Below are 22,689 nucleotides of genomic sequence, written 5' to 3'. Positions count from 1 at the left end.
ACGGTATTTAAGACCATGGGCGAGTAATGCCGTGTGGAATGGAAGGAAGTGGAGTGAGTGCCACTGCTTCTAAAGGAAAGGACTCTGCCAAACCCACCTGAAGCTTCTGCTGGCACAAATGGGGAATCCCTAAAAACCTCATACTGAACAGCAATGCTGCACATATGCATACTCAAACTTTTAATAAAGTCTCCCAATCCATTCATAGCCCCATCTGAGGGATGATGCTGGAGCCAGCCTCCAACCTCTTAACTGTATATCCCTCTTTATGGCTGTTTCAAATTTAAAGTGTATACTCATCCTTTCCTAGATTCCTGACGGCACTAGACAAGACTAAATATAACAGATGGGTAAGTGCTCACTGTAACTGGAAACCCAAATGTAACATCAGATCTCACAGGCCAATACCTTAACACCAATGGCTTTAGTGTAATGGCCTTTCTGAAGACCTTTGTCTTTCCTCTCCCAACAGAAATGCTACACTGACACTGATGGATGACTAGTAAGTGCCAGGCAAAATTTTTTTAGGCTGACATTAATAACCTTTACTTACTTTATTTTAAAGTCAATCAGTAAGTGTTCCTTCAGAATGCTAAAACAGTACAAAACACAGTCGGATGTGTCTGTTGTTTTAAGGTTTTTAAAATAATACAATGTTCAAAATGTAAGTCAACTATTGGTCCAACCTCTAAAACACTTCTGTAAATTTCAAAGTTCTATGAACTATAATGTAAACATCATCAAACTAGAATGACTTTCTGTACTCTTAGTACTTATTAAATCCATGGAGTGTAGGTACCATAAACCCAACCACATTGCAGACTTCATACAAAAAGTAATACCACACTAGCAAAAAAAAAAAACAACTTTCTCATGTGACTTCCTGCCTCAATATCTAACTCTAGCTTCCCACACACACACATACATTATGGTACCTAAGACTAACATTGTGTGCTACTCTCCTCAATATCAACTGTCTGATTTCAAATAAAATCATTCACATGAAAAGAACCCTAACTGTATTTCCTAGGTCAGCCTTCCAAGACTCAATAGCAAAAAAAAAAAAAACAACAAACAAACCACGAAATCATGAAACATGGTGGGAAAGAGAACAGTATCTGTGTCTGTATACTTGCTGGAGAAATAAAATCCCTAGAATCTGAAAATTGTGCATATTTCCACTCCAGTTAGTACCTCGTCTTAGACACCACCAAAATAAACACCAAGATTTGAGCCAAGTGTGATAGCATCATTAAAATGTCAAAATTGAAGCCATGGAATAAAATCTACAACAGTTTGTTTAGGGTTAAATCATCCAAAAATTTAAGTCAGATGATATGATAAGCCATATGTAGTAAAAGGTTTAATTATAGGATCCAGGTGATATGAACCAGCGTTCGCTGTTGGAATTCTCGTTTCCTCTCTGAAGAACCTAATAAAATCAATGGGGCAGTGCTGTGTTATGAGAAAGAAAAGACTGTTTCATGCAACAGAAAGCTACCATGGTGTCAATAATGTGGCTACTGGAGGAAAAGGGAGTGAAACAAAGATCCTGAGACTTTTCTGTGTGGTACCAAGTAACGCCATCATCAGTAAGTGATATAAAGCCTTTGGTTCAGTTTGTCACTAGACAATGTTTACCAAAGCCCTGGCACTAGAGAATAAACGATGTAGAGAAACTAAAGTATTACCAGGGGTGTTGTTCCCTGGGAATTTCCAGTTTCCTGTGGAAAGGGGAATGCAATCTAAGACGGTAAATATCAATAAAATCCTTTACTCTTTATGATTTGAACAGTTTCAGAGGGAGAAGGGGGAAACAGAGAGGGGCCAATAGGTCAAGAACCTGTATAGTTTTATAAAGATTGACGCAGTACAGAAGATAGGGCTGAGAACACACTTTGGGTTCAAAAATACTGGAGCATGTTGTACTGTCTCCCAGTTCTACCTGTCATGTGAGCCAGTGCAAAGGGTGGAATACATCATCTCCACTTAGTCTGCAGTTGAAACATTAAAAGGAGCTAAGGATACCATTGTACAGGTGGCTGGAGAGATGGCTCAGCAGTTAGGAATGCTGGCTGGTCTTCCAGAAGACCTGAGTTAAATTCCCAGCACCCACATGGCAGCTCACAACTATCTGTAACTCTGTCCCAGGGAATCTGATGCCCTCTTCTGGCCTTTGTGGGCACATGATACACAGACATACATGCAGGCAAAATAGCACAAGCAAGAATAGCCATCACACACAAAAAAATTTAAAAAGGCAAAATGGGTTATAAATCTCCTAGGCAATATACACTAGTAATTGTGTGTGTAAATGCTCACCATAGTTCACAAAATCTCTACTGGTTCTAGGAAAGAAACCCATGGAATACTTTCAGCAAATTATTTTCCCAAGTCTTGAATAATGTATAGAACTAGTTATATCACACATATAAAACTCATGATTTAAGAGATGCCCACAAAACTCAATGACGAGCACAAATAAACACCTATATACCATAGCTTTTCTCTTCAGGTAAAGAACAGTTTAAGAAACTATTTAGCCAAGAGTTGGATATCCTCAGTGAGAGATGGTCTATGCCTGGCAAACAGAACAAGAGAATGTGGCTACCCTTCTAAATGTATTCTATAGAGATCATCCATGTCTCCTTAAATTGGCTTCATTCTTAGTGCTGTTTTAAACAGAGCTGAAATACTACCAATGAAAGAAGTAATGAAATACGTAAGTTATAACAATTACCAGCATAGTACACTGGGCTTTCACCATGTGACATAAAGTGATAGAATAATGATAATGAAGATGGCAGAAGTATTGTTCATTTTTAGTGTTACTGAGAGTTTCTGGCCTCAATCTGTGATTTCCCTAAAAGCTTTACCTCAGATACACTTCTCATATGGCCAGAATGACATTTGTAAGATGCACCTATGAACCTGACCTAATACATTTACTGAGTTCATAGTTGTTTCTAAGGTAAGTGAGTCAAGTTTTCAAAACCAGAAACTAGGGAGTATCCAACATTCATCTCACAAGCGTGGATCTTTCCAAGCCTGCATCTGCTGCTGCTTCTCAAGGCTTTGACCTATTAATAGAAGAGGTGATGACAGACAGACAAGGTCTTAAAACAACTTCCACGTCTTGGAGACTTTCTGATATCTCAGAAGACGTTTTTGTTTTTACCAATATGTACTGGACCTGAGTTAAACTTGATGATAAATCTGAGCTCTATTATTTTATGCTTGCAGAGCAAGGTCAGAAGAACATAGGCTGCTTCCCTTGCTACAGCCCTTGCTGCAAACCTTATTAATCATTTCTGATTCGTGTGTTTGGGTTTTAAGAAAAATTTACGTGAGTTTCTTCTTAGAGAAGGTGAAAGGACCTAAAATAGACATTTTTCATGAGTAGAACAACACATTATGTACTAGACATAAATACAGTAATATACTCTGGCTTTATTTTGGATAAATTGCATTTCCCGACACTGGAATGCCTCTGAGGTGCCCTACAACCATATAAAAGAGACTGAAAAGTGCTGTATGATATGTAAAGCAACTGAGGTCCAACATGTTTTGACTCTAGCTTCCTCAGACAGACACTATGTCTTTATTCACATGAGTGAGGTACAGAAGAAATGATGGATTTGAATGTCAGTACCCAAAGATGACTTCTATGGGAATTCTGGTCAAACTAAACTTTTCTTGTGGCATCTATGGTGCAGTTCAACACATTTAAACTCTGAGATATAGTCTAAGCATTTATGAACATGTAAATTTATAATCTTATAATGAGTAAGAAATAATTTTAAAAATAAAGTATGTTCTCTATAATCAATGTTCCCTTTGACTTAGTATTCTTACAATAAGCTCTCTAATAATATGTTCACAAGAATAGTTCATTCATAATAACTAACAGATACTTTATTTCACCGAAAAGAAAATTGCTCTTTGGACACCAGTAGTACTGAATAAATATGTGTGCTGTTGAGTGTGATGTGTACTCTGACTGAGGACAGTAAAAATCAAAGATTCTGGAGGCTGAAGAGATGGCCAGCAGTTAAAAGCACTGGCTGCTCTTGAGGACCTGCCTTCAATTCCCAGCATTCACATGGCAACTCAGACTGTAACTCTACTTCCAGAGGTTCTGATTCCCTCTTCTGCTGCCTTCAATTCCCAGCATTCACATGGCAACTCAGACTGTAACTCTACTTCCAGAGGTTCTGATTCCCTCTTCTGCTGCCTTCAATTCCCAGCATTCACATGGCAACTCAGACTGTAACTCTACTTCCAGAGGTTCTGATTCCCTCTTCTGCTGCCTTCAGTTCCCAGCATTCACACAGCAACTCAGACTGTAACTCTACTTCCAGAGGTTCTGATTCCCTCTTCTGCTGCCTTCAGTTCCCAGCATTCACACAGCAACTCAGACTGTAACTCTACTTCCAGAGGTTCTGATTCCCTCTTCTGCTGCCTTCAATTCCCAGCATTCACATGGCAACTCAGACTGTAACTATACTTCCAGAGGTTCTGATTCCCTCTTCTGCTGCCTTCAGTTCCCAGCATTCACACAGCAACTCAGACTGTAACTATACTTCCAGAGGTTCTGATTCCCTCTTCTGCTGCCTTCAATTCCCAGCATTCACATGGCAACTCAGACTGTAACTCTACTTCCAGAGGCTCTGATTCCCTCTTCTGCTGCCTTCAGTTCCCAGCATTCACATGGCAACTCAGACTGTAACTCTACTTCCAGAGGTTCTGATTCCCTCTTCTGCTGCCTTCAGTTCCCAGCATTCACACAGCAACTCAGACTGTAACTCTACTTCCAGAGGTTATGATTCCCTCTTCTGCTGCCTTCAGTTCCCAGCATTCACATGGCAACTCAGACTGTAACTCTACTTCCAGAGGTTATGATTCCCTCTTCTGCTGCCTTCAGTTCCCAGCATTCACACGGCAACTCAGACTGTAACTCTACTTCCAGAGGCTCTGATTCCCTCTTCTGCTGCCTTCAATTCCCAGCATTCACACAGCAACTCAGACTGTAACTCTACTTCCAGAGGCTCTGATTCCCTCTTCTGGTTTCTGTGGACACCAAGCAAACACATGTATACGTACACATGCACGCACACACACACACACACACACACACACTACAGAGGGGAAGGAAACACATGTACACACACTACAGAGGGGAAGCAAACACTCATCCACATAAGGCATTCCTTTAAAAAAAAACACAATTTTTAAATTGAAAAAAAAATCGAGAACTCTAGAGAGACCACCTTTGAGAGTCTGGTTAAAAGTCTTCTATAAGCGAAGCGCATTTCTTTCTTCAAGTGAAAATGAATTCCTTTTCAGTAAAAGGCTGGGAAAAGTTAGGAGATGTTACAGAAGGTCAAAATTAAGTCCATTAAATCCCAGACTCAGATTTAGTCACCATAGAGACAGGGGAGATAAATAAACCAGTAACCTTAACAAACATGCTGCACCTTTGCCAGACGGATCTGACTTACCATTATTTGTTCAGAAGTATCTTTTAGTCCAAACATAACCAACTGTGAAGACTCCAAAACCAAACAGAACTGGACCCAAAAGAAATAGGAATTGCTCATGCAAGCAAAGGGCAAGCAAGAGAGTCAAGAGTTCCCCTCCCCAGCAATGTGCTCTCCATTCCCCTTGAAAAATGCCTGCAACATGAAGCTCTAGAGGCAATGACATGTGGGGAAAATATGTGGTGCCAGGCCAGAGGAAACGATATCAAAAAAGAAAAACAGACATGAAGTAACTGATCTAATTAAAAAGCAAACAAGTTCGTGTGAAACAGAGAGCATGGCAGAAGGGAAGGCAAGGACCATTCGCCGTAAAGTGAATTTTGCAGGCTTCTGCAAGGAATGGAGATGATGGGCTACATGCCCATCGCCCTCTGGTTAGAACAAAATGAAGATTCTTCTCCAGCGTATACTGGACCTTTAGACATGAAGACTCATCCCCTGCCTGGTACTGGCCTACATCATGAAGCTCTAGAACACAATATATGTTCTTGGTCATGGAGGTCACCAAGAACACAGAAGAAGAAACAGATACAGGAATTTGAGCTGATGGGGTAAAAATACACAAGGAAGACTTGTACCATTGGAACTCCGTGTTCTAGCCAGGGCCAAAAGGCCATGTTTTATAGTCATTTACTTACTGTATTGTAGCAGGAATAACCAACCTATGAGTTTGTTTCAATCAGTTACCTACTGTGTGATAAAGAGGAATATTCCATGATTCTTAACCCTTAAGTACAAGCTTACATTAAAATAAACAAGCATCATAAACCAGCAATAAAATGGTACTTACATTCATCCACATGCCCTCCAGGTTCTTGTCCGTACATCCATATCACCTTGTAGTTATAACCACGATACGTGAGTGTGTGCATGCACACATACATACATACATACAAACATACATACATACACACACAATTTGCAGCCTGTACCATAGCAAGCTTTTGTTATATTCTTTCGTATTAATAAGCAAACATCAAAACCTAAATTTTTAAGAAATTTATAGCATTCCACTACAGATCCATCAAAATTTACTTAACCAGAAGTTTTTGTTGAGCCTTAGGCCTGCAATCCCAGCTACTTGAGAATAAGGCAGGAGGATCGCAAGTTCAAGGCCTGCCTGGGCTACAGAGTGAGTGCCAAGACCAGTGTGGGCAATTTGTTGAGACCGTCTCAAAATAAAGCAAAAAGAAGGCTGTAGAGTGCTTGCCTAGCATGCACAGAGCTGCAGGTTCAATGACTAATGTTGAAAAAAATGTACCTGTTGAACAAATGAGCCACCTTTCTAATGCTGGACAATTAAATTTGTTCTAATTATTTATTCTTACAAGTAACACTGTGATGGATACCTAAACATGAGTCATTTTTCTCCTGTTCTAGGGATAATCTGCTTAGAACACCCTTCCTCAAACAGGATTACAAGATTCAAAGCTACTAATATTTGACTCCTGCCATTTACAAGTTAGTTTGTGTCACTTCTTTCTCTTGTTTTAAGGGTGGGCCTGAACTTGGTTAGCATTTCAATTGTTTGTCTTTAAATTTCACTAAGGCTAGATGGGTTTTCATGCATCTACTTACGTTGTGATATAATGTGAATGAATGGCTTTAGCCATCTACCTCCTGACGAGTTCGGTCAGCCAGTAGTTCTGGAACATGCACCTCATGCCAGGCCTATGAAGACTTCACTACCTGCACGACTTCTGTACGTAATATTGAAATTATCTTTTCCTATGTGCAGCCAATTTTCTGGGCATGATTTCATTTTTGTTAAAATTATACCGTTTCACAGTAGAGACGGAGGTATATGAATCTGCTGGTCTATCTTCTTTCTGACTTTTCTACCTCATTACAGCTTACATGGTAATTTCACACCTACAGACTTGATAATTAGCCTATTTCCTGTGGTCTTTGTTCAAAGTATTCCAAAAGTCACATAAATATGTTCTCAGATAATTAAAGTTCCTATCCACAATTCATAATTCTTCTGCTCTAACGTAAGTAACATTTTTACTAGAAGCATGTAATTTAGAATAAAAACTTACACAAGTTTTCTTTATCCTCTACATGTGATATGTTGTATTGAAACTAGTTGTGTTTTTAAACTACCTTGCTGCAATCAGAAGGGACCTCGGGTGTAGCTGAAAAAGACTGACCCGAGGCCAGCCTTTGTAAGAGGATACTGCTCGCCCTCTCTTGAGCCAAAGGAACAACAATGGATCTACATGAGGCTTTTCATCTCTGGGTCGCTTTAGAGTAAAACCCTTTTGTGACTGAGAGCAGTGGAGGCTCGGACAAGCAGCAGTGTGACAAGCAGGATCTCCAGTCCTATGTCACAATGTGCACTTTCAAGTTTGAGAAGCCCTGAGAGAGACCACAAGAATCTTCCAGAGTAAGATTTAAAAAAAAAACAAAAGTACTCATGTGTTTTGATGCTCCTCTTTATCAGGTACCACCAGATTAGGGTTCACCTGCCACCCGTTTAAAGCACCTCCTTAAAATGAACATGGATGGCTCAGGCCAGAATAATAAGCCAAATGATCTGCAAGAAAGGACAGTCGGAACTTTGCACCCACAATGTTATCTTCAAGTGAAGTTGAAAAGCCAAGTGCCTATGTGAGCAAGGCGTTCTAGTGTGCCAACAGGCCCCCACCATTTGTGTCCCGAAGACTGTAGAGAGAGCTGAAGGCTGTGGCAAGTCTCGCAGCCTGTGCTCTCCCCAAAGGAACAGCAGCAATTTGGCTGCAGCCTATTGTGGCCAAATGGGAACGTACGCTTGGTGGTGCCAAAACTTCTGCTATTTCAAGAGACGGCAATGTGGATGTTTAAGAGTGTGAAAGCTCTCGATTTTTCAAGGCTGGCAACGCACTCGCATTTTCAAAGAACACCTCTCTGTGCCAGATCCAGCCTACCAGTGTGAGACTACGGCTCTAGATGGAAGAGTTCTCAACGCTTTAAGCCTGTGTAGTCCATCTGTGCTGATTTGTACGCAGACTATGTGGGCTCCAAGAAGAGAAATCACATCAAAATCAATGGCACACATCAAATCACTATGACTACTGTCTTCGAAATTTTTGTTTGGTGAATATTTTAAAAAAACCTGCCAGATCAATAATGAAAATAACCATATGGCAGTTATACAAATATTTCCTAAATGTGAAATGTATCCAATTCATTAACAATATTATCATTTCCACAGTACAAATTAAAGTACTTTATTTAGCCCAGCTCATGTGTCTGCTACAAGTACGTTGTGAGGGTTGGAGAAATGGCTGGGTGGCTAAGCTGCTTTTCTAAAGGACCCAAGTTTGATTAGCACTCACAAGGGACTGCAAATCAAGTTGTAGGGAATCCAGCAACCTCTTCTGGTCTCCTCAGGGACTGCACAGACATATATGCAGGTCAAACACCCAAAGCACAAAATTTTTGTCTTTAGAATTTTTCATAAAAGAATTATGTTGTGTTCAACTGTATTCTAAATAATTCTGTAAACTGAAGGCAGCCAAACGGAGTAATGTCAAGCCCTAGAATTGCAAATTTTGTGGAAGATAAATGCTGTATAAATCTTAAAAAGGGACATATCATTTTAAAATTTAACCATCCTCCTAAGGAACTTGAAAACTCCATTTTCCTGAATGATTTAACTTTCTCCCCACCAGAAAAATGTTAAAAAAAATTAGGGTGTGAAATGCAGAGTTTCCATTGGGCCCTAGACACAGCTGTATCTGCAGCTGTATCACCCACCTGTTTGCTTATACCTGCTTCCTATGGAGGTAGCAGAAATTGCAGGCATTTTCAGTCTTCTTATGGTAAAGGAAAAATAATCTAGGTATGTCCTACACCTGAAGAATATTGCCTCTAAAATGCTTGACTTCTATATAACACTCCTGCCTTGGCACACAGTGGAGCTCAGCAGATCAAAGGAAGAACAAGATTCAGCAGTATAACCCTGCGTGTTTCTGTAATGTTCAAAAAGAATATGGGAAAAAGGGACTTTAGCAGGTTTACCTATGTAGAGAAGGCGCCAGCACAGCGACCTTTTCATGTCGAAAACTGGAAATCTCAACAAGTACAGGGCTTGCAAATACCATGTCTCTCCTATAAATACAGAGACTGGGGGACAAGAGGAAGCACTCATTTTTGCCTTGTACCTGGCGTAGATCTCTCTCAGATGTCCCTCCAATTATTTTCAAAGATGGATGTCCCTTCTCTCAAGGGAAGAAATAAGGAAGCCTGAATTGCCACAGAGCATAAATCAGCGACCGGCTAAAGGAAGCAGAGGATATCGTGCCAATGTATGCCAACAGTAAAAAGTCCAGACCGTGTGGCTACATGCACCACGTTCATGGTGCATAGCTGTTTCTGAACTTGAGGGCAAACTAGAAAACGCATGTTGGCTCACGTTAAGGTGACCCAGCAGAAACACTCTACGGTGGTGTTAGCACCGGGTTCTTACAGTGACTTGCCTCCTTCCACCCAGGACAGAAAGCTTCCTGGGCCTGAAGCACTCGGCTGGCACAAAGCACCAGGTTTCCAGCCACCACCAGGAGTCTTCCACTCATCCCAGGGTTTGCTCTCCGCAGCTTTCCTGCTCCCTACTGTTCACCCTGCAACTTGGGCTGCTCTTTCTTTTCAAGTTCGGTGGTGCCTGCCACATTCACTTTTAAGTTCTCAAATTCAAAGCAAATGAGGTTTTTGCTTGAAAAGGCATTCCCCAGAGAGCTAATATTTAGGGTAAGCAGTGATACTGGTTGAGCCAACTAAAATAAACCTTCTTAAACTTCTCAAACAAGCAAAGCTCTTTGTATAATGCCACAAACTGGAAAGTTAGAGATCAGCATAAGAATCTGTAGCAATTAGTAGCTCTTACCTCACACAGGATGTGTTCCGGAAGGGCTGGACACAGCTACTGGTTGCCTAAATTGGGGAAAAAATTAGCAAAATTACTTTTTAGAAGAAAAGTCAGAAATAAAGAAAAAATCATCTTCCTTTGAGAAGACGCATGGCAACACATTCTCCTTTGTATTTCTAACCCGAAGAGTCACCGGGAAACAGCCAAGATGGTCTGCATATTTCTCCAAATATCTGTTTATCATATAACGTTAGCCCTGGCAGTCGATCCGGCTCCCTCATTATCAAGCTGTATTAGCTCAAACTCTCAGCATTGTTAGGGGGGTGAGCTCATGGCCTATTTCAGTTTTAAATGAACATTTGGCAATCACCCGGGTAATCAAAACAAATGATTCAGTCGTTTAGAATACATTTATTAGTTGAGACTTTTTTCCTTTCTCTTTTAACATCTTTAGAATATTTTGCCACAGGAGGGCTCTGATCCAGCCAGAGTACAGAGCACAAGTCACCAGAGGAATATTTAGGTGTTGTCATGGAGATGAAGTACCCTGTGACCACTGAAGTTATCTCCCACCAACAACAGGATTAGGATGCAGGCTAGATATCAGGCTCTTCCCAATGAGAATGGTGCCCTGATCCTAGGAAACAGGTGTCCCCCGGCTGCTCTACCCACGATAGACATGCACAACACAATGTCCTCCTGGCATACAGGCAGCTGCCCCACCATCCCATAGGCATCCCCTGGTACCTTCTATCACTTGTAAAGGGAACCTGATAAATGACAACTGTCCCTGAGCAGGATCCTGTTTGGGTTTTGTTTATCTGAGAAAGGACCTCACTGTGTAATCCTTACTAGCCTCAAATTCAGGATCACCCTGCTTCCCCCTCCCCCACTATTGGCATCACAGGTATGTGTCACCACAATCGGCTGCCAACTGTTTTGTTCCCACACCCTGAACAGGCTCTCAGGAAGTTTCAATAGGACAAACATAAAGCAGGGATTGCAATCAGGCTTGAAATCCCTCCTGTGCTCCCACAACCACTTCCAGGCTGATTATCAAACAAGCAGTAAGTACAGATGTCATTTTTTGTGTGTGCCAGACAAGAGCTGGTGCACTTAGTTCTATATGCTAATATAGACATTTATAGATCTATCTGTTTACGAGATCTTAATGATGACTGGCACAGTTAAGGACAACTATGAAGTCCAAATGGACACACTGTTAACTTAAAAGAACAGGGTTTTAGTTGGCCAAGTCAAAAGCAAGGTCAATCTGTCTCAGTGGTAAAGAACTAACGTTCGAAGAGAGTTGTTTAGAAGTGAACTCAGGTCAGGTGGTGGTGGCGCATGCCTTTAATCCCAGCACTTGGGAGACAGAGGCAGGCAGATTCTGTGAGTTCGAGACCAGCCTGGTCTACAAAGTTGAGTTCCAGGAAAATCACAGCTGTTACACAGAGAAACCCTGTCTCAAAAACGAAACAAAACAAAAAACAACTCAGGGACTACCCTTTACTCCTCTTCCCACCTACACAAGAGAAAATATTGCATTATTTATTTCATGTTACATTTTTGTTTGTGCTAACGGACTTTGATATTTCATAATGGCAGGCACAAAAAAACCGTTCTTTCTTATTTTTACCTAGGTTGTATAGCATGCATATACAAAAAAAAAAAGAATCTCATCCTTCACCCGCACTTGAAACTTGCTGTTTCTAGAAGGTACCACACCCTTTCATACAGCTGCGAAAGACTACAGCATGCCACAGCTGTTTACAAACAGGCTGCCAGATTCAGACATGCTGAGGTGAAACACTGGCTCTCCCTTCCATTAGCTGCCCAACCTCTCTGAACTTCTTAATAGTAAGCAGCCTCCCAAAGGCAAACAATCAAATGAGCATGACACACACACAGCTCTTCTTCACAGAACATTAGATACACAGCCGTCACTTCTTACATACAGCAGACAAGCAGCCAAAATTCTATCAACTGGGGGAACAATTTATTATGCTCCCACAAATACTTGATACCAAGTATATTCTTCTTTTAGATTCTGCCCAACTTTAATTTCAAACTTGAATTCCTCACACTCTAGTTTCAATATCCTATTTTATTTCACCCTTCCAGAACTGATTATTCCTGGAGACAGATGCAATTTATACGGGGTTCTACTCAAAAAGAATCTGGTTCTCCACTTAAAAGAGTCAAGTAGCTTCCCTCCTAAGATCTTGGCCTTACAAATGCCTTCTTGCTACCTATACAATTTCTTGCTGCGTAGGGAGGGGCTACCAGTTACACAATGCCGAAGACCTTCTATTAAACAGATCAGGACACTGGCTATCCATTTCAGAAGTCCTTGCATCTCATGTTCCCTGACACCCTCCAGAGGGCAAAAGAGAGAAAGACTCAGATTGAGGAAGCAAAAGCTCATATACTGGGGTTCCACTGAGCCCAATGGAGCTATCTTCCATATTTCAGTTTTGCCATCAGGAACCAAGAGAAAGATTACAGTGAGACTTGAACTTCACTTGCATTTTCACTTTCTTCTCTGCACTAGTTCCACTTAACATTAGTTGGGAGCCTGAGGATAAAGATACAGTAGGCATTATCGGTGTGCAGTTTTCAACATGTAGAATAGAACTATGGCTTTGAACAGACATAATGCAGACCGTGTCAACACGGTCAACAATATTGTGCGAAACAAAGACTGAAAACTGAATGACAGTCAAGCCCTAGGAGCATCTGATGACAGCAAAGTAACCTTAAAACTGAAATACTTTAGGGTCAGTTATACTTTCAAATAAATCATACCAATCTTACCCTATTCTGACAAATTTGTAAGTCAAACTAGAAATGCCATTTTGTTATTCTGGAAAAAGCCAGACATTTCATCTTTGAGACATTTAAGACACTTCAGGTTTAATCAAAGTATTCTGCTCAGAGACAGCAATGACCCTATCATTACTTCCAGCCAAGCTGAAAGGATCCCCAAGTTGCTAATCAATTGAGTGAATTAAGTGAAAAACCAAAAACCAGAGACAACAGCTGTTTAAATGCACTTAAATGACCAGTTGAATCAATCAAAATGGATGATCTCCATGGGTTCATTGTTTCCTTTCAGTTGCTTTGGATGTGATTGTCATGGCAACCACCCCTTAATCATGTTCTTCAGGATACTTTCTTCCACCTAAAAAAAATCGAGGATGGAATAAACTCTAAGTATTCCCTTAATTAGAAACATCTGTGACGGTAACCAATCGGCTCAGACTTCCCATTCGCCTTGTTACTATTCCCCTACTTGTATTAATATGCGAGTCTGAAGCACTGGCATATGCACCGTTCAAAACTTATTTTCAACGTTACCATGAAATGCAATAATAAGTATAGCTGAAATGTCCGCTGGCTCCTTTCCTCTAGAAGAACCGACAATTTACTCAGAATGAATGGTTCAGATAATAGATGCCTTATTTTAATAATTTCAGCATAACACCTGCAACATAACTATTCAGTAAAATATTAATTAAATAAGTCATTTAAAGTATATTTTCAGTCATTTATACGTAACACAGTCTAAGTTTTGTTAAATAAGGTTAGGTATAAAGTATATCTGATAATATACTCGTACTCAGGAAAAATCATTAATTACGTACAGGTTTCTACACTTATTTAGTTCTTTTAGAAATATGGAGCACGTCACAAATTTGCATACCATCATCATGGATGGCCATGCCAATCTTCTCTGTACAGTATCAGTTTTACTGCGCATGCCATCTAATTGAGCATGTGTTTTAGTTTGGGGGTGTGAGGAGGTGTGCTCACTTGTTAGTGTGCACATGCAAGTTACTACTTGGTGCCTTCCTTAGTCACTCTCTGCTTTAAATCTTTGAGACAGAGTCTCTCACTGAACTCGGAGCTCACCAACTGGCTAGAGCGGCTAGCCTGCAAGACCCAAGGATCCGCCTGCCTCCATTCTCCATAGCACTGGGACTACAGGCAGGCAGCCTTACATAGAGTGTTTACATGGGCTCTGGAGATCCGAACTTGGGCCATCATACTAGTGTGGCAAGAACTTTATCCACTGAGTCATCTCCTCAATCCTTCTACACTTATTTTTCACAGGCTTCTTCACTATTTGGAGATAAGTGTCACTAGACGGTTTTGGGAACGATCCGTTCTTTTCTTTAAAGGCATCTGTTGTATGGGCTACACATTTAAAGTTGCAATCATTCCACATTTTTCAGCAGATTCCATTTCATTCAAAAACTAAAAAGTGCACAGATTTCCCACAGTTGGAGCAATGGGTCATTTGTAAGCTTTGGTGGGTTTTAAAGCCAGTTAAGAAGCTGTGCCTTTCCTCTAAAGCAAAGGTGGAAGGATGAGAAGTGCACCTCGCCCTTCCTCACTCCACAGCTTCCACACAAGTTTCAGGGACCGTTGGCCAAAAGGAAGAAGAAAATGGATTTGTCCACTTTTTACTGAAATGTTAAAATATTAATAATATTTACAAATTCCAAGCACCATTTAAAATAGACTGGAGACCAGACCTATTAGGCACTAGGGGAAATGCCTACAGAAGCACAAGCAAACAGCGAACCCCAGCATGGGAAATGGAGCAACAAATATTTGCTACCAGTCAAAGGTAAGCCCTTGACGTTCTTGTCCTTTGCCCTGGTGTTCAACGATATTTGTGCTGTGCTTTAAAAATAAGAAGATTGGTGTGCTTTCAATGACGATTACAGTGGATTCCAAATAAAACAAATGCTGAAATAAAAATTCACTTAATTGACCGAAAGGCTTGAATTAGTCATTGCCAAGTTTACAACTTTCCCATAACTCCAAGCATTCTTTCATATTAAAAACCAGCATTTTCCCCCTCTAACATGAGGAGTATGGGTAACTTTTCATGCAAGCATAATTTCTATTTTCATAGAACTCTCTGTAGACCACTCCCCAAACTCAAGCTAAATAAAAAGCATGAACCACAAGAGGACTGGATAGAGCCCAGTGACAATTTGGACAGCTGCATTGGAGCATTGGTCCTCCTCAAATTCAGAGACCAATTCCTGCACCAAAGTCTACCACCACTAAACCTGCCTGTTCTTCATAAACAAGTTTGGACCTTTTTCTCATTATTTCCACAGTCCTAGTTTTGTCTGTTAACTGCAGCTTCATTACATTAACACACTTTTAAGAATTTTAAAATTTACTTTTTGCCAGGCGGTGGTGATTCCAGCACTTGGGAGGCAGACGTAAGCATATCTCTGTGAGTTTAAGGTCAGCCTGGCCTACAGAACAAGTTCCAGAACAGCCAGGGCTACAAAGAGAAATCCTGCCTTGAAAAACCCCCCAAAATATTTTATGTATCTGGGTGTTTTGCCTGCATGTGTGCCTCTGAGCCACCTGTGTACCTAATTCCAGGCCAAAAAATGTCAGCGCCCCTGGCATTGGATTTACAGGCGGTTGTGAACCCCCATGTAGGTGCTGGAAATCTAACTCAGTTTCTTTAAGTTCACTCAGTGTTCTTAACCACTGAACCATTTCTCCAGCTGCTTATCAGCCCAACGTGTGGACAACTGCATCCACAGAAAACCTGAGAGAGCTTGGGAAGTAATTCTAGACACAAAATAACAGAGTTAAGCATGGCTTCTTCTTAGCAGCAATTTCTCGAGTTTGCTCTGTGCATCTCGTTTAGGAGAGGCTGCCTGGCCCAGCTTTAGCTGCTCTTTGATGAGGCCCCAACACCAAGCACTTAAATGGTGTTTATGAGTAGCTGATAGCATGCTTTTTGGTGGTGGCAGGGACCTTGAAACACCATAGACTTGTGGCAATAAACACGGCTCTGGCCAGTACCTCTGCCACGAGGCTAGACTCTCAGGAAGCTAAGGAATGGGGTGGATCCAGCGGTCAAAGTCCCAGCTTTAATCCTAGCCATATCGCTTAGCAAATTAAAGATTCATGTGGTCAGAAAAAGAGAGATATACAGTGAAGATAGATTCAAAAAAAAAAGATAGATAGATTTAGAGTGTGTTTAAAAATATATGTAGGCTTGGGAGTGAAAAAAGGATAAAGTCCTTAAAATAAAAAAAAGAGAGTAGTTAGGTGTGGTGGCACACACCTTTAATCCCAACACTTGGGAGGCAGAGACAGACAGATCTGTGAGTTCAAGGTGTGGTGGCACACACCTTGAATCCCAACACTCTGGACGCAAACAGGTGGATCTCTGAGTTTGAGGCCAGCCTGGTCTACAAAGCGAGTTCCAAGACATCTTGGACTGTTGCACAAAGACCTATCTCAAGAAAGAAAGAAGGGAGGGAGGGAGGGAGGGAGGGAGGGAGGGAGGGAGGGAGGGAGGGAAGGAAAAGAACAAAAAATGGAAGAGAAAAAAAGAAAACCACTGCTTTAAGGGATTAGATTAGAGCCCAGAGGCTCCTCCCTCCTGGAAGAAATGAAGGCCCTTAGGAAAGTGGTTCCACTGCAGTGTTAAGCCCTCTGGCCTTTCTGCCCTTCCCCATATGTAGTGCCTTTTCCACTGAGCACACCTTCCTAGTGTTCCACATGTGCCGGACTATGTTTCCCAGTAGCAGGGGGCTTGATGACCGCTTCACACTGCACACTAGTCAAGGACACCCTCATGACCTTCCCTTTCTCTCCTCTATTAGCTCTCCTGACCTCCCCTGTGCAAGAGCGTGAATATTTCCATAGTCTCTGAAATCCATTTTTAAGTGTAAGTAACAAGACAACATCAAGAGGCAAGGTCCTGAGGTGCCTTAATCAAGGAGGATGAAACCCTCGTTAGTCGGATTAGGTCCCCTTACAAAATGGCTGACAGAGGTCATCTCTAGGCCTTTCACCTTCCTTCAGGTGAAGATACATACATACTCCCTTCGTTCCAGAAAACACGGCATCAAGGTGCCATGCTGTAAAGAGCAAGCAGTATTCGCCAGACCAAGATGTGCTCGCACCTTCATTTATCTCAAGGCTGTCACACTTTTGGTGGATAGCAGAATTACCCTTGTTCTAACACAGGTGGCAAGGCCCCAACCCCAGCTCTCTGATTCAGTCAGCTCATGAACCTGAATTTCTAGAATCTGTACTCTGGGTCCAAGGACCCTACATTATGATTATATGATATATATAGATGTACCATAAAACAATAAGTATATCCATAGACTGAACATCATTCACTTAAATCTGGTTTTGTTTTTTGTTTTTTTTTTTAAGTTTTTTGTTTTGTTATGTTTTTGAGGTAGGGTCTTGTCAATAGAGCTTTGGCTGCCCTGGAACTCACTATATAGACCACAGGCAGATTTGCCAACCTCTGCCTGAGTGCTGGGATGAAAAGGCATGCATGACCACACCCAGCCCATTCCTTGAAATCTTAAAACTACTGGTATTTAAGAGTTATGATTTTGCCAAGATTTTGGAATATTTGTGTAGACTTCACCACTCAAGAATCCTTAATTTGAAATATGAAATATCCCAAAACCAGGGCATTTAGGGATGTTTAACCTTGTATATCTCATTTAGAGAAAAGAAAATGGAACACCTTTTGAAACATCCACAAATATCTTAAGATGATCCAGTGAAACTGTCTTTTTATAAACTGGAGGAATTATTTTCTCAGAGAATCAAATGGTCCTCTGGGTAGGGTTCAAATTCCTGACTCTTGGCACTCCCTGCCCTGCCCTGCCCTGCCCTGCCCAGTTCAATACTCTTTCTGGCACAGCTTTGCCGCACTGCTCACAGCATCTTCAATTAAAATGAGCATTCCTTGCTCAGAGAGATTGATTTTACTAGTCTCCATAATAGCAGCAAGCTATGCGTGTGTTCTAGAGTGAGCACTGAATAAGCACTTGTTGATTTCGCTCTATGATGTACTCAGACCCATACTTGTCAGAAGTTGGGGTTTGCGAGTTGCATACTGGCATACAGGCAGCTGCACTGCAATCAACGAGTCACAGGGTCAATCACATCCACATGGGTGCTGCCATTATCTCTTATAGGAGCAATGACAGACACATAAAGAAAAACGTATGAGGGTCTGAAACATGGCAGGGACGGTAAAACTAAGTTCACAATGTGACACAATTTTGCTTTCAAATTCCATGTCAGAAAACATTTACAGAGTGCCTAGCATTTTAATCGGAAGAGACCATGACAGCAGTAAAGTTCTGAGTGCTAGAAAAGTTTAACGTGCAATGTTCGGGCAGTTGTGGTACATCCACCAAGCTTCTTTTCATGCAGGCGTCCTCCCTGTTCTTTAACAGACAATCCCCAAATAACCACAGGAGGATAAAGAGGAACAGAAGAGGGCAAGAAGAAGCAAGTGAGTAAACATCAAGGGGACAAGAAGATGTTGTCACATACCTGCCCTGTAGCCACTGCCACTGTCCTCCCCATTCCTTCCGGGTAAAGCTGCCCTTCCCTATCCACAGGTTGCACATACAGATTTAACCGAATTTGCATGGGAGATATGGAGAATAAGACATTACATGCATGTGGAGTATGTAGATTTTTCTCATGTAATTATTCCAAACAATGTAGAATAGGCACGGAGCACTTTATTACCTTAGGTATTGTGAAGAATATAAAGATGGTTTAAAATATACAGAAGCATATGCATAGGTCATATGCATGTATATACTCCATTTTATATAAAGGATTGGGTATTGTAGATTCTTGCATTCGAGGGATAGGGTCCTGGAACTGAACTTTCAACATCTACATTTGCCACACTGATGGGACAATATTAATACATTATTATGAACTAAAATCTATCTTATTGACTATAATTTGCACTAGGGTTCATGCTTTGTGCCATACATTTTATAGGCTTTGACTAATGTTGGGACAGTCTGAAAAACAATAAATACCTATACTCCAGAGCATTGTTAAAGGATGCATCACAGGAATACTATAAATCCTTTTAGTTTTATGGATTCATTGTTCCAAAACTGTTGTAACACAGGACAGGATGTATACTGTTTTGGGTTTCCGAATACCAGCCTTTCACGACTCTATGACCTCCAGTCTGACTCCAAACTTGAAAGGAGACTCAAAGTTTTACTGGATCCCGAAATGAAAAGTCGGAAACACAGCCCTAAAGATGCTACGATTCCTGTTTAGTGCCCACTCAGTCTGGAGACATTCATGAAATGCATTTTTTAAGAGATAGCAGAGGCAGTGCAGAAGAAATAGCACGAGGAAACAGGAAAGACATATAAAGAGAAAATCAGGAAGGAAGACAGAGAGGGCAGTCACAGGGCAAAGCAGGGGTGGCAGGGGAGTGGGCACAGACCAGGGTCACAGCAATCAACAGGGTGGCAGCAAAAACACTTCCTGCCTTCTCAAGTTTTCTGACAGTAAGAAACGGACGATTGCACCGGACTACAGCAGCCCCCAACTTCTTCCAATAATTATTTCATTCAATAATACAGATAAGAGAAAAAGCCTGCGCTACACAGAAATGTGTAAACAGGGTATGGAGGCTATGCACAGATAGCGTTATTCCAAATCATAGGTTATTCCTATAAAAACGACTGTGTGTCTATCTGTGTGCACCTGAAGATACAGGTGGACTGTCGTGTGCCATAACATTCCAATGCCATGCGGTATGTATTTCAATCCTGATTATACCTGAGCTGCAAAAAACCCAGGATTCTCATTTTTTTTCACGCGCACACACACATCCATGCACACACATGGAGACCAGAGAACCTCAGCTCACTAAATAGCACAGACTGCGTGGCCAGAAAGCCCTAGGGACCTTCCTGTCTCACCGCCTCCCCTGGCCCTAGTGTTGGAATTATAAGCACGTGCCACCACACACAGCTCTTTTAATTAAAAAAAAATAGGTGTTGGTGATCCAAACTCAGATCTTCATGCTTACACAGCAAGCATGTTACCAAGCTACCTCTCCAGCACCCTTTCTATGCCTTTTTTATTTAGATAGACAGGTACCTACCACTCTGTTTCAATTGCCTTCAATATTTAGTATAAGAAGCTCTATAGATACCCGCTATTACAAGTTATAAACACAAGGCTATGCCATACACAGTACATGTTTAGGAAGCTATGCCTCTAGGTTTCTTCAAGTATATTCTGGTTTGTTTTGTTTTGTTGGTTTCTCGAAACAGGGTTTCTCTGTAGCTTTGGAGCCTGTCCTGGAACTAGCTCTTGTAGACCGGGCTAGTCTTGAACTCACAGAGATCCTCCTGCCTCTACCCCCTCCCCCCGCCCCGAGTGCTGGGATTAAAGGTGTGCGCCTCCACTGCCCAGTTTATATTCTGATATTTATACAATAGTAAAGTCTTCTGACAAGTTTCTCAGAAAATATACCTATCATTTAGTAACTGTATATAAATATATTTTATTCTTTTATCATTTTTTTGTTTCATGAATAAATTTGAAGCAAAATTTCAATTGTTTAATTTACTGGGTTTTCTGTCTGTTTTGTGTGTTTGGGAAACTGAATCAGTAGCTTTGTGACCCTAAGGGCTCTCCCACTGAGCAACAGCCCCAGCCACTTTTCCTCCTGTTCCTGAGTATTTGACTTTTCAGGAAAACTATGTAAACATACATGTCTCTTCTATTTAACACAATTACTTCTCTCTTGGCTGTAATTTGCCTTCCATCCAAATATGCAATGAAACTATTACTAAGCAGTTTACTGGAGGTAATCAGGAAAGTGTATCAGAAAAGCCACGCCCAGGATTCCTCTGTAATGTTACTTTGCTTTAAATACAGAGAAAAAGATTGCATTCTGGGCATAATCCGGCTTTTGTGTATAAGATCCATTAACTCCTAAAGCTAATTTGGAAAGGGATTTTCATACAGAAGCCTATTAGGAGTGAGGGGCACAGGAAAATTGGGGGGGGGATGAAAAACGCATATCCCAACTATAAGAGTAGTTTCACGGGTATATGCATTTGTCACAACTCATCAAATCAGAGCACTTAAATGGCTATCATTTGTCGTATATCAATGCTGCTAAATAAGCAGGCATTTAAGGAGGCCAGTTGCTTTATCTACACATGCAGATAGAAACTTGCATTGCCTCATTTTAATTTGGGGGCCTGACTTCTTTGCTGATTTGGTTTTGAGACTGAGGGGGGCTTACTGTGTACCCTAAGCTGGTCTCAAACCCATGATCTCCTGCCTCCACTTCTCAAGTGCTAGGATTAAAGGTGTAAACCAATACACCCACCATAGTGTCTTTCCTTGATGTGCTAGCAATCTGCTTCACGAACAAGGGACGGTGCAGAAGACTAGAGCTGGCGCAGTTCACTGAAAAGACAACCCTTAAAGTCTTCGGAGAAATCAAATTTCAAAGTGAACAGGGGCCAACAGACATAACCGTACACTCTAAAGCTTAACTGAAAGACGAGCTTTCCCAACTATTCAAGCAGAGCTGGCTGATTCTGCCTTATCAAAGCAATGCTCTCAAGTAAGTCTACATGAGTCTTCTGTGTACCTTTTATCTATACCGTCTCAGCAGCTTACATTGGAAGGAAAATCCGCTCTCAGATGACAGTCACTGTATTACTGGTGATGTACCACATTCACTACAGGGCACAGAGATGAGCAAGAGCAAAGGCTATTTGAAAATCCACGCTTAGTTAAAGGGACATTTGCTCCTTTGCTCCACTAATATCCCTCAGCAGTAAATATCCATATGCATCTTTACACACCCTTTGCCATGTGCTGGTACCCTAGCTATGAAGAAAAATCACTTTGCATTCACAAGTTGACATGTATAGAGCCCATGCACTCTCACCATATTTGATTTATTCTGCCAATGATATTTCTGTATTGAGTTTCTCACCTCACCTCTACTCTGGAAAGCATCCACAGTGGAGAAAGAGACCTAGCCCGGTCAAGGTAGTGTAAGCCCAACAGTGACAAATACAGATAAGAGAAAGGCGGATGGAATGGCTGGAAAATGTGCCGCAAGGATGATAGGGAGGAAAAGGAAGTGGGTACAGTGACATAGGCTGACAAAAGTCACTCTGGTGGTTAAAAGACATGCAGTGGGCACACAGAGAGAGGGAAACCCAACCACAGAAGAAAATGTCTTCATCCAGGCAAAATGGGAGGAACCCTAAAAACTTAAAAATAAAAAGATTCCTTGAGGGGGGAGAGAGAGAGAGAGAGACAGAGAGAAAGAGAGAAAGAAAGAGGGGGAAGGAGAGAGGGAGGGAAGGAGGGAGGGATGGAGGGAGGGAGAGAGGGAAAGAGGGAGGGAGGGGGAGAGAGAGGAGAGAGGAAAAGAGAGGGAGAGAGAAAGAAGGAGGGAGAGGGAAA

At 41.4% G+C, this 22,689-nt stretch overlaps 1 protein-coding gene and 1 non-coding gene across 7 annotated transcripts in view; both read right to left on the bottom strand.

Annotated features, from left to right (window-relative positions):
- Fhl1 (four and a half LIM domains 1) overlaps positions 1-22,689 on the bottom strand; it is a 62,477-nt gene that overhangs the window by 31,452 nt on the left and 8,336 nt on the right. For all 6 annotated transcript variants that reach the window (XM_075956666.1, XM_075956670.1, XM_075956667.1 and 3 more), the window contains exon 2: positions 10,408-10,454. The gene's annotated coding sequence lies outside the window, so the exon portion shown is untranslated. The remainder of the gene's footprint in view (positions 1-10,407; positions 10,455-22,689) is intronic.
- LOC142841857 (U6 spliceosomal RNA) lies at positions 14,064-14,169 on the bottom strand. Its single transcript, XR_012909117.1, has one exon. It is a non-coding gene; the product is annotated as a U6 spliceosomal RNA (small nuclear RNA).

The sequence above is a fragment of the Microtus pennsylvanicus genome, chromosome X (genome assembly GCF_037038515.1).
Source record: "Microtus pennsylvanicus isolate mMicPen1 chromosome X, mMicPen1.hap1, whole genome shotgun sequence".
In the NCBI taxonomy this organism is placed as follows: Eukaryota; Metazoa; Chordata; class Mammalia; order Rodentia; family Cricetidae; genus Microtus; species Microtus pennsylvanicus.
Note: the sequence above shows the minus strand (reverse complement) of the source record. Positions and strands in the feature narration are given on the sequence as shown.